Source organism: Vigna umbellata, chromosome 1 (assembly GCF_029865625.1).
Source record: "Vigna umbellata cultivar VRB3 chromosome 1, Vumbellata_1.0, whole genome shotgun sequence".
NCBI lineage: Eukaryota > Viridiplantae > Streptophyta > Magnoliopsida > Fabales > Fabaceae > Vigna > Vigna umbellata.
The window spans coordinates 55,531,485-55,543,661 of NC_142165.1; positions in this window are offsets into that span (position 1 = coordinate 55,531,485).

The window sequence follows — 12,177 nt, forward strand, 5'->3', positions numbered from 1 at the left end:
GTAATACCAATAATTCAGATCTTACAATGCGGAGTCACTCCTAAGATGACCGACATCACACTTTTTGCATCACAATTTTGACCTTCACAGTACTCTTGAAAGGTGTTCCCAAAAACATCTACATAAGGACATAATTTTATGCTTGCATTGAAATTACCTAAAAAAATAGAAGTACTTTGGTGTTTAAGAGTAAATTAATTGTTCACTTATATCTGTTAATTCAATTTTTAAATTAGAGATAGAAAAAATTAGAATGCTGCAAGTAAATGCTATAATTGAAAATATAAAATAGGCAAATAATGATCAATTACCAAATTATTCAAAATGATTAATGTCAGAGGAAATAGCTCAACAGCATATTTAACGTATTGTTAACAAAGTATATTAATTATTTGGTTATATATAAAACTATAACTATTAATAAATATAATTAACACACTTGATACATTTTTTATTTGCAAAATTTTTATGCAAGAAAAGAAGAAATATTTAGGGCAAAAGTACCATATCATTATTATGTTTGGTTCATATTTTAGACGTGATTTTAGTGTTTTTCAATTGTCAAAATGTTTTTATTTTAAATAAACATTTCATTGATTTAAGAGAAATTAAATACAGAATTTTTAAAAACATGTGTTAAGGCTGATTTTTAAAGATAAAAAAGCAAAATTTAAAAAAATATCAAATACATTTTTTTTAATAACATTGATTATATACGAAATCTATAAACATTAATAAAAAGAGATTTGTTCACTGTTAATAAGTTTAATTGAAGAAATATTATTTTATTTTTAACAAGTTTATAAAATCCCCACGTCTTATCCAATGACTATATTAGATGATTGAATGGTACAACATACCTTTTAGAGCTTCATAATTGAAAGGAAATTGAATACCAAAGACCTATCAACAAGGAAGAAACTGTGATTGAAAATAGAATGAAGATTAATTAAGAAAAAGCAGTGAAATGACAACTTAATTAAACACCAATTAGACTCATCCCTTATCCATATTTACTTCCTCATACACTTTATCGTTTAATAACATGTTATTGCTAATAATTTTAGTGATTTTTAAAAAAAGTATATTATTTTAAGAGTGATTTTTTTTTTACTTTAAAAATTTTAAATTAAATGTTATTTAAAAGATTGAAGTTCAACATCACTTGTATCTTTCTATTAATTTGACTTAGTCACGTGCTGTCTTTGTCTATGACCTGCCTCAAGGCTAAGAGATTATCACTGGCCAGTCTGTTTTTATAGCTACTGGTTTTTTTGAGGGGACAAAGAACACAGATTAATATTAATTAATTACATTATGTAATTAATATAAATAAATAAAGTAATCATTCAAAAGTAAGATTTTTGTGCCTGTTACTTTGAAGACCATGTCTTGAAGCTTCCTAACAAAAGTGAAATTAATTTGAACATTAGAATAGCAACTTTGGAGGGTTGAAACCTAAATCAATTATTTAGGAGCATTGATTGAACTTACAATTTGTTTCTTCTTTCTAGGGTTAGGAAAAGGATTAGCATCAAAGACTTTTAATTTGGTCCATTAAAGTCAGAGGCAAACAACCAATGGGACCATTCATTGTATTTGAAAAAAGAAAAATTATTGGTACACATTTTGTTGGAGCTTCCATAGAATCTGAGTTGAAAGCATCATATCATCTGTTTATAAACTAATAAAATAATATAAACTCTACAATATTCATCATAATCAAGTTTGCGAATTATTTAATACCTGAGATTTCAACTTATAAAAGGATAATAATGTATTCTGAAATTGTGAGGGAAAAACAAATGAAAATAACATTTTTGAATCAATCCATTTTTGTTGGATTGATTCAGTTTTTTTTTTATAATTTTTTATATAATCTAAAACGAACTAATTTCATTGAAAATAGATCAATAGTTAATTCTATACTGATATATAAAATTGTGTTTAGGAAAAAGAGAAAAAAAATATAAATTTGCTTGAAATTTGAACAGAAATTTATGACTAAAATATATGACTAAAATATATGAGCAACACTTTCTTTTAATGTAATTAGCTTGTATAAACTAAATAATAGCAAACACTATAGTCATAGCTTTAATTATACCATACAAACTTTCAGCTTGGGATTTATTAAATTTTTAAATAACAAATTCGTTGGGAATAAATAATTATAAAATTTTATTGGTTTGGTTTAGATTGATTTTTAATAAATTAAAAATATTTAAATTAGTTTAATTGAATTTTCTTTGAATAATGAGATTTATGCAAAAAAATAATATGCAAAAAAAAGAGAGAACATAATTGATAGATATAATAAAGAGTTTATTATACATTTATTCACAATCCAAATTTTTTTCACTCATTTCGTACTATTCTATTTTCACCGTATTATTCGTTTATCCAATCTCCCTGTGACTCCAAGATACACCTTTATGCGCTGAGAAAAAGAATATTGAAAAATATTTAATACATTCAATTTAAAGGAGTTGAACTTTGGTAATTATTAAATTAAGATAATTTGAAAACCAGTAAATATTGATAAGATGTCACCATAAAGACAAAAATAAATAGAACTTTTATATTTCACAAAGATAAATATACAAACATGATTCTTATCTATCTATACAGATAGATATAGATATTTTATAAAAACAAAATAACTAATTCAACCTATTTATCGATTCAATAGAAGCCAAAGAGATGAATTGAATAGGATCCTAAATATTGAGAGATATGTGAAAAACAGGTCTGATTACACCTATTTCTAATCCTAAATAGAATGGACGCAGAAACCTATATGTAAACATAGTATCTACTTAGATAGGCTCGAATGAACTCTTCTCATAATGAGAATGTATATAACCCCATTTCGGTTGGATCTGGTATAAAATGAACTTAGAATCATGGAATCGACTAGATCATCATATTTTCAATTAATTACTTAAAAATATAACATCTCAATTTTAATCATTTATAACTAATAAAATAAAACATAATAAAATTAATAAAGTAAAAGACATCTTTTCAAATTTAAATACAATATTTATTATCAAAACAAAATAACAGTAATAATAATATATATCTAAAATAACTATATAAAACTACTAGACAATAAAAAAGAAAACTTCATTCCATCACCATCTTTTACCAAAACTACTTCAACACCCTCTATTCACACCAATAAAATAATCATGGCAAAAGAAAAACACATAAACACAAGAAAACACCAAAAACAACGACAAGATAAGCTAATGTGTAAAAAAAGTTTTTATAAAATAAACATAAGTATATTATCATACACCTTCATAAAACAACCCTACCATATGATAGAACACTTAACAACAGAGGACATATAAAGTATAATACAATTATCTAAACATAACTATAAACTAAACTTTATATACAAAATTCTAATCCTAAAACTATGTACAAAAGGGATCTCAAATACACCTAAAAGAAAGAGCACATAAGTACTATACAATCTAAACATTAGTATTACCTCCACCTAAGACTTGCTCCAAAGACATATCTTCACTCTCTACTTGCACCCACCAAATGATCATCACCATAGAAAATCAACACATCCAATTAAGCAATAAACAATATAAAAGAAGGGTGAGCTAATAATAAAAAGAATAAACAATTATTGCACATTAAAATTTACATTATACATTCCATTTCATTCTAAACAAACCAGTTGATGTCAAACTATGACAAGTTTAGCATTTGTAGCGGTGAAACAACTGTCCTCTCAAACTATCACACAAGGTTAATCCGTCTACCACCTAAGAACAAAGAACACCAGACCATAGACTAGGATCTCCTGGTACTCCTCACCACATAATCCCCTTCTCTATCTAAGATGATGCGATTATTGAAACACCAAGATAACATCCAAGACTGAGTCCCTACATCAATACATCACTTACTTGAAACCACCACTAAGAATTTCACAATAGAAATGCTTTCCAAACCAAATGGAGTTCAATCATATTGTCCATACCATCATATCATTTAAAATCACATTACTGAGCAATTGACATAACATTCCATCACTAAAAACCAAACATAAAAGAAGAGAAAATCAAAATATCTACAATAACTCTAGTTCACTTGTCCAGCGAGCACAAACTTCTCACCCAGTGAGAGTCCAAATAGAGGGCTTCCCAAGGCTAGCGAGGAAGCTCACCCAACCCTAAACTTCACTGTCAAAAGCCCCAAAAGGTCGCTCAACGAGTAGTCTCCTCTCACCCAACGAGAGCCAAATCAGCAAGCTCCATGAGCCAAACGAGATGACTTGCCTAGCCAGTGGAATTTGTTGCCAGAACTGACTTAAACTCACTTAGTGAGCCTCTATTCTCACCTAGCCTTACTGCATAATTATACAACACGAAAATTGTATAAATAACACACCTAGAACATCCATTACCTATTCTAACCATTTTCACCAACTTCTAACACTCTTAGGTTGGATTCTAAACTATTATGGACTTAAACAAATGTGTATAACCTATCTTATACTAATTATGAACTATTTGCAACAAGGTATTAACTTAAAAACAACTAATTCTTCATCTTAGAAACCAAATCTCAATTCTACAAGTTCTAGCTCATTTTTGACCAATTTGGGACCCTAACAAGTCAGAAATGACTTACCAATACTCTTCAAAACTTCCATTTTGACACAAGACCTCTAATTTACAATCTCACCATCCAAAACCTCTATAATGCTCCAAAAATCCATTTCAAGACTCCATCTAGTGCTTTCTTAACATTTATACGCCAATCCTTTGCACATTCATCTAGTGCTCTATAGAAGAAATTGATCGGGTAGAAATGTAGACCTCGTTGTTGTGGTCATTTAGGCACCTCCTAATCGTCAAAGAGATGACATAGGAGTTAGAAAAGGCAGAGATAAGGCAGAGAACTCAAGAGATTTGTGTTTTAAGTAATGAGACGAGTTTAAGAAATTCTACTTATACTATTAAATTATTTTAAACTAAATTACTTGGTCTCATTATTTTAAAACACTTATCAACTCTAATACTCAAATTTCTAGGTTCTTACATAGCACACACAAAGCTTTATTATATACTTAATCATTTGGATAAAGCCTTGATGTGAAATTTCAAAGGGTCTTGCACTTGTGGTGATCTCTATTGCTCTACAGAGTCATTGCCAATGGATTTCATCTTACTGCACACAAGGTTAGTCTGTTAGGACATCTTACACCTTTCACCACATACCCTTTTCTACTCTACCTAAACTTGAATGATTATTAAAGTGAAAGGATAACCTCCAACGTCTAGACTCCCATATCAATGCTTACACTAATGAAACACCACCATAAAATCACCCCAAGAGGTCCATGGAATTACGCCAACACATATACCATACTCATCATCATCATCATATTTTCATACATGAATAAGCACCATATACACTTAGACATGCATCAAGTACATTGTAGTTTCATTTTAAACAACCATGGAATAACAAAAGCTCAAACATGCATAATGACACTCACAACTGGCGCCCATCGTTAGTCTTTTCATAGATGATGACCCTCAACGATAGTCCTAATGTTTAGAACCGATCATTTCATAAAAAGTGGCGCTCAACGACATTCTTGACACTGAACGCCATTTTTCTTGCAAAAAAACTTGCTCAATGAAACCCTTTAGTCGAGCGTCCTAGAACAAAATTTCAAAACATTGATAACTTAGAAACAATTGTAATTAGCCTCCCTTACGTAAAAGACAACCAAACAATTCGAGAGACTTAAAGACACCTCCAAACGCAAAAAAAGGTAGCTTTAACAACTCCAATGAACAACACAAACACGATTAGGACACACTGTTAGAAACACCAATCAATAAAGAATCATATATATAAGGTTTAATCCTTTTCGACATCCCTATTTATGTACGAATGTCTCAATTGGGTCCTCGTTTTTTAAAGTGTATCAAAATGGTCCTTAATTTTAAAAATTGATATCAATTGAGTCCTTTCCGTTAAGTTGGTTGGACGGCGTTAAAAAAATAATGAGTGGATGCTGAAATGACGAACGAACGCTCGTCCACCAGCGAACGAACGCTCGTCCACCAGCGAACGACCGCTCGTCCACCAGAGAACGAACGCTCGTCGACCTCTTACTGCTGGACGACCGTTCGTTCCACACTGGACGACCGTTCGTTCGGTGGTCGACGAGCGCTCGTTCGCTGATGGACGAGCGTTCGTTCGCTGGTGGACGAGCGTTCGTTCGTCATCTCAGCATCCACTCATCAATTTTTTTAACGCCGTCCAGCCAACTTAACGGAAAGGACTCAATTGATATCAATTTTCAAAATTAAGGACCATTTTGATACACTTTAGAAAACGAGGACCCATCTGAGACATTCGTACATAAATATGGATGTCGAAAAGGATTAAACCTATATATAACTAAAAAGACGTATGCAAGTGAAAGAAGACTCACATGCAACAAATAACAAAAAAGACCAAGAAAAAGGACCAAAACTCTAAAAATTATTTAGGAAGATGACGTGTTTTAAAATAATGAAACTCCTAATAAAACTATTTATATTAAAATATTTTAATATTAAAATAATCGAAGTTTACTATTTTAAACCATTTTATTTCTAAAATGTTATTTTCTAATTCTTTACCTATAACCGAAAAATAAAGAGTATAAATTAATTAGTGAAACAAAATTTTGAAATATTTATTAATATATACTTTTTTATATGCGTTTAATTTTTATTTATAAAAAAAAGCCTTGAAATAAAAATTAAAGTCTATATTTACCTAACACAACATGAACTTAATTTACTTGAAGTAACAAAAAGACCTAATAACATGAACTTAATTTATACGTGTGTATTTTTCCTATTTAACTTTATTCTTTAATTTTCTCTTCTCTTTTCTATACCTCTTCTGGCTCTTATTTTGGTTCACAACCAACAGAGAGATATAGTATATAATTATTTGTCCAATTACACTTTCTAGCATGCGTGCATGCAAAATATAATTAATATATCACTGGACTGCTTTCATTAGTTAAAGACATTATTAAATTAAGAAATTTGTTGGCTGATCACCTAACTTAATTAATTCTATAAACTAAATGCATGACTAAATATTGGAACCATTAAAAGAATTCAATTTGATTTAGTTTACGCAAATTATAACATAATCCATCTAAATAATTATATATTTCAATTTAATTTCGTGGAACCACCTATAAAATTTATTTCAATTTTTTAATTAATTAAAATAATGTAAGCCTTATCTTTTGATGTGTTCTACTAATCTACAGAACAAAACAACATTAGGTGCTGTTAGTTGATGGATTACATTTGTACAGTTCATGGAAGTATTAAACACAAATTTAAAATGCAGACATGTATGTATTTTTCAACTTAAAAAAAATGAAATCAACTTAAAAAAAATGAAAAATACACAGAAAAGAGACATACATGGAAGTGGGAGGGAAAGGTAAATTTAAAATAACATAAAAATAAACTCACAATGGGTTGTAAAATAAAATATAGTTTACAAAGGAAAAAAATTATCTGATTCAAATTTTAACAAACATATTTAATCAAAAGAAATATTCACCAAACTTACAACTAACAATAAGGTAATTGGTTTTAGTAAAACTTAGGTGGGTTGGTTAATTTCTTTATTTTTGTAATAATTGATTTTCATAAAAGACTCATAGTCAATTTAATTACCTAGAAAAGTATTTGATTTTACATAGAAAATCTAAGAAATTATTTTAGTTTTGGTATCGTTTTATGTTTTTCTTTAATTAAAATATTAACGTGAAATTATAACATCTACATAATTTCAAAATATTTTAAATTTATGTTGTACATTACCTTATGTTATATAACTAAAGAGAAATAGTGTTATTCCCTCCACCACCCCATCTTCTCCCTCCACCTTTCCAATTTTTTCTAAATTTCAATCTTACTCTTTTTATTTTTTAAAACCCTAATCCCCTTTCACTCTTTCTCTCGGAGGCAAGCCCCCACCCCTCACCTCCACTTTCACTTTCTCTCTTTCTTTTCAATTTCCACATCAGTTAACACCTAATCTAATTAATTCCTACCATCTTCTTCGTCAACAATGTCACGAGTCCTCTTCACCTTCTCTACGTCACCACCATATATCACATCCTATGACTTTGAATATCAAAACTAGTTTATTGAACCTACACCACATTGAGAAATCCTTACATCCACATATGTTGATGAGCTATCACATGAAATTTGTTGTTCAAACTATCAACTTCTTTCCATTACTTTTTAAAAAATATGACAAAAGTGATCAAACCATATACAATATAACGTAACTAAGCTTTCGAGAATAAAAAATGAAGAAAAGGTGAAAATGGAGAATGGGTTAACGGATGTGAAAATTGAAAAGAAAAAGAGAAAGTGGGGGTGATAGGTGGGGGTTTGCCTCTAAGAAAAAGGGTGAAAGTGAAAGAAGATTAAGGTTTTAAAAAATAAAAAATAAAATAAGCAAAGGTAAAAGTAAAAATGATAAAATTAAAATTTAGAAAAAGTTAGAGAGGTGGAGGGAAAAGACGGGACAGTGGAAGGAGGAACACTCAAAGAAAAAACAACAACGTACATACCAACAAACAATAGTTGAGCTAGGAATAGATACCATCAATATGGGCCGAGGCTAATCGTGCCATAAGTATCAATAAAGTCCAGAAAAAGAACGCCTTGGATCCCCATTGCAAATGACTCCTTGATATTTTCATCTCAAACTTATTTGAAACATTAAAACATTTAGCTAAATTATAATTTTAATATTGTTATTTTTAATATATACTTTTATTTTATTTTATAATTTTAGTCATTAAATTTAGGAAACCACATATAAATTTTTCATACACTTTTTTATTTTTATATTTAATTAATTAAACTATTTTTTCAAAGAGATGAAACCGATATATTATATTTTGAGGTTCAATGTTTTTCAATCATATCAATATAAAATAAAATCTATTTAAAACCTAAGAGTCAACGTTACATTTTTTTTTTCTCGAAAATTCAGATATTAAAAAAAATAAGAGACTAAAATTGCATAAAAAAATTACAAACAGTACAAGTGGAGATTTTTTTCTACAATTTTAAAAATCTCGGATAATTTTCGACTGGTAACCGCAATTACCACAGTGGTTCCTAGTGGACAGAGGATTCAAGGATTCTTAAAGGAATTATGATAATTCTTAAAGGATTAGATTTTGGTTAAAATTAGTATAATTCAGTTTAAAATTAATATAGTTAGTAGTTTAGTTCAGTTTATATTGTACTTTAGTACAATTTAGTATAATTCAATCCGGTATAGATTGATAAAACAAAAAATAGTTCATTTCAGTTTATCTGAACTGTTTTTTTACTATAATTCAGTTTAGACAAACTAGTTTTTAGTTCAATACAATTTTTAGTAATGCAGTGCACTTTAGTTTGATTTGTCCACCCTTAATGATAAATAAAGATATAGATGTCTCTGACTTCATTCAACCTTTTGAAAGTTGTTTTTCAGGATCATTTGTTTTTAGATTGCAAATTATTACTATAATTTAACTCAAAATTAAGTAATTATGTAGTGATGGGTTTGATTCTAACTTATCTTATACATTCTAACTACTTGAGAATTGAAGATTATGTAGTGATAGGTTTCATCTTAATCTACTCAATACAACCTTACTTGAAGGGTGTTTAAGAATAAAAAATTGAAATATATCTAACTGGAATAAATATATCTAACTGGAATAAATACATGCTTTGGAACTAATATGCTTAATAATGAAGCAAATTCTAATACAAGTAAATAAGATCCAATAATAATCATTTAAAAGAATAAATGATAATGTCAAGTCAAAAAATTAGAGATGTGGTCCTTAATTTTAGTATAAGCTTAGCTATGAAAAAGGCTTGTGAGACCAGAAAAAATAACACAAAAAAAAATGCTCCAACATGGTAAGTAATATCTTGGATAGCTATAATAATTTAGTTGAAATTTCTTAAGAAATCATGCTTAAAATAAATAATAATAATGAAAAAAACTGGGTGGATGATTTGGTAATGATAAAAAAATTTGTACATGTAAATATTTGAAGATAAAATCCATTTATTGATAGAAGGAAGACAAGTATCATAATATCTAACCCATGTCTACCATTTTGTTAACAAGTTTTACTTTAGTAATTTTTTAATCAGAAAAATATTAAGTAATAAAGAATTGTTTAGAAGTTAATTTTATTTTTTTAATTTGACTTATGAAATTGAAATTATTTTTAACAAACTTAATTTCTTTAAAACTTATATTTTGGTGGATATTACAACGAAGGATCCGTTACTACCATTAAGACCACTTGAATTTCTTGGATCCATGGGCTTCTATTCAGTAACATATTTTTAAATGGAACTTTCTTGCACTATATTAATTATTTATATATCTTAGTTGCTTTTTATTTTTCTTTTTACTATGTTATAGAATAGCAAGGGTCATGCTCAGTTATTTCTTAGCCTACCAATTGGTTTCTGCTTCTTTATAAGTAATTGGTGAATGCTTGTCAAATTGGTGAGGAAGTTACAGCAAAATATAAAAAAGTGAAAAACCCTCAAAGATAGGGAGCTGTTTGTTGAGTTTTGTCTTCATACAATATTGTACCAGCACGTCTCTCGAAGGTATGTAACCTACTTTCTGTTAAATGGAACATTTTGTCTCGATTCAAAAAAACTCAAGCAGTAAAGCAAATAAAAAAAATAAAAAATTGGGTCTATTGTCTCGGTTCTAGTTTGAACCAAGGTCGTAGACCCTTAAAATTAATTAATTAATGAGACTATTGCCTCGGTTGGATCCAGAATCGAGGTAATAGATCCTTTTTTATCTCAGTTTTCATTAGAACCGCGGTTTAAAGTATATATTTTTTTAAAAAAACTTATTGTTTCTGTATCACATAAACCATATGAAAAAATCACATAAATCATATGCAAAAATCCTATAAACATAAACAAACGCAGAAAAACATATTTATCGGGAATTTTTTTTTTGTTTTTTTTTTCAAACTTTAAAAGAAATATTTAAAATAGTTACATTTTGAATTTTGAGCTGAAAAGTTTTGTGAAGAGATTTCATGATTTTTTATTCTTCATACAAATTTCCATTTCATTTAGAGTTCTTTTTAGCATATTCTCAGTTTTATATATACCTATGTTTTGATGTGTATGGTGTATGAAGAACAATCAACTAAACAAAAACTTGAAAAATCTAAACCGAAACTAACCTTGAATGTGAGTTTCACTACAATAAAAACGCGTATTACCGACGGTCTTCAGGCCTTCGGTAATGTATTGGTGAAATTAAATACCGAAGGATTTTGCTCTTCGGTAATATCTTCGATTTCCACCATCTTAAAAGTGTATAATATTCCTATATTTTACTGTAAGAACAACAAGTAAGAAAAACATAAATAGTTATATTTTTGGCAATTAATGATTTCATGGAATATGCTTGCAAAACTTTTATATCAAATATATGAGAATGTAATATTTCTAATTTTAGTTTCATGAGAATCTTTCTTGATACATTTTGAAAAAGAAATTAATGTTTAATAAATCCAAAACCATGTTACAGACCCTGTTATAAATTTTATGACTCTGGATATATATATATATATATATATATATATATATATATATATATATATATATATATATATATCTCGTAGTTTTCATATAATTATTAAGGAAACTTACAATATCCAAACCTTGATTGAAACTTGCTTCGATGGAATGAAGGGTGTTTTTCCAAACTGAAATTATTACAGTTAAAGAAAAATCAAAATTTGAAAACTATACTTAGACTTGGGCCAACAGTCAGAAAGGGAAGAAGCTCTACATTGTACTCGTCAGGTAGGTGTCCTTCACCTCTGTCTTTTTGCTTTTGTTGTTATTGTAATGAATGTGTAATTGAATCGAGCTCTGGTGATAAGTAGATTGATATTGAAGTTAGACTGTTTGTTTCTTTATTCTGCTGTGCAGAGTGTAATCTGTGTATTCGCTGATTAGATTAAGCTATGATTGGTTTGATTTCGTTATTTGATTTTAACAAGAAGGGGCATATGTGTGCAGAATTCATGGCCTA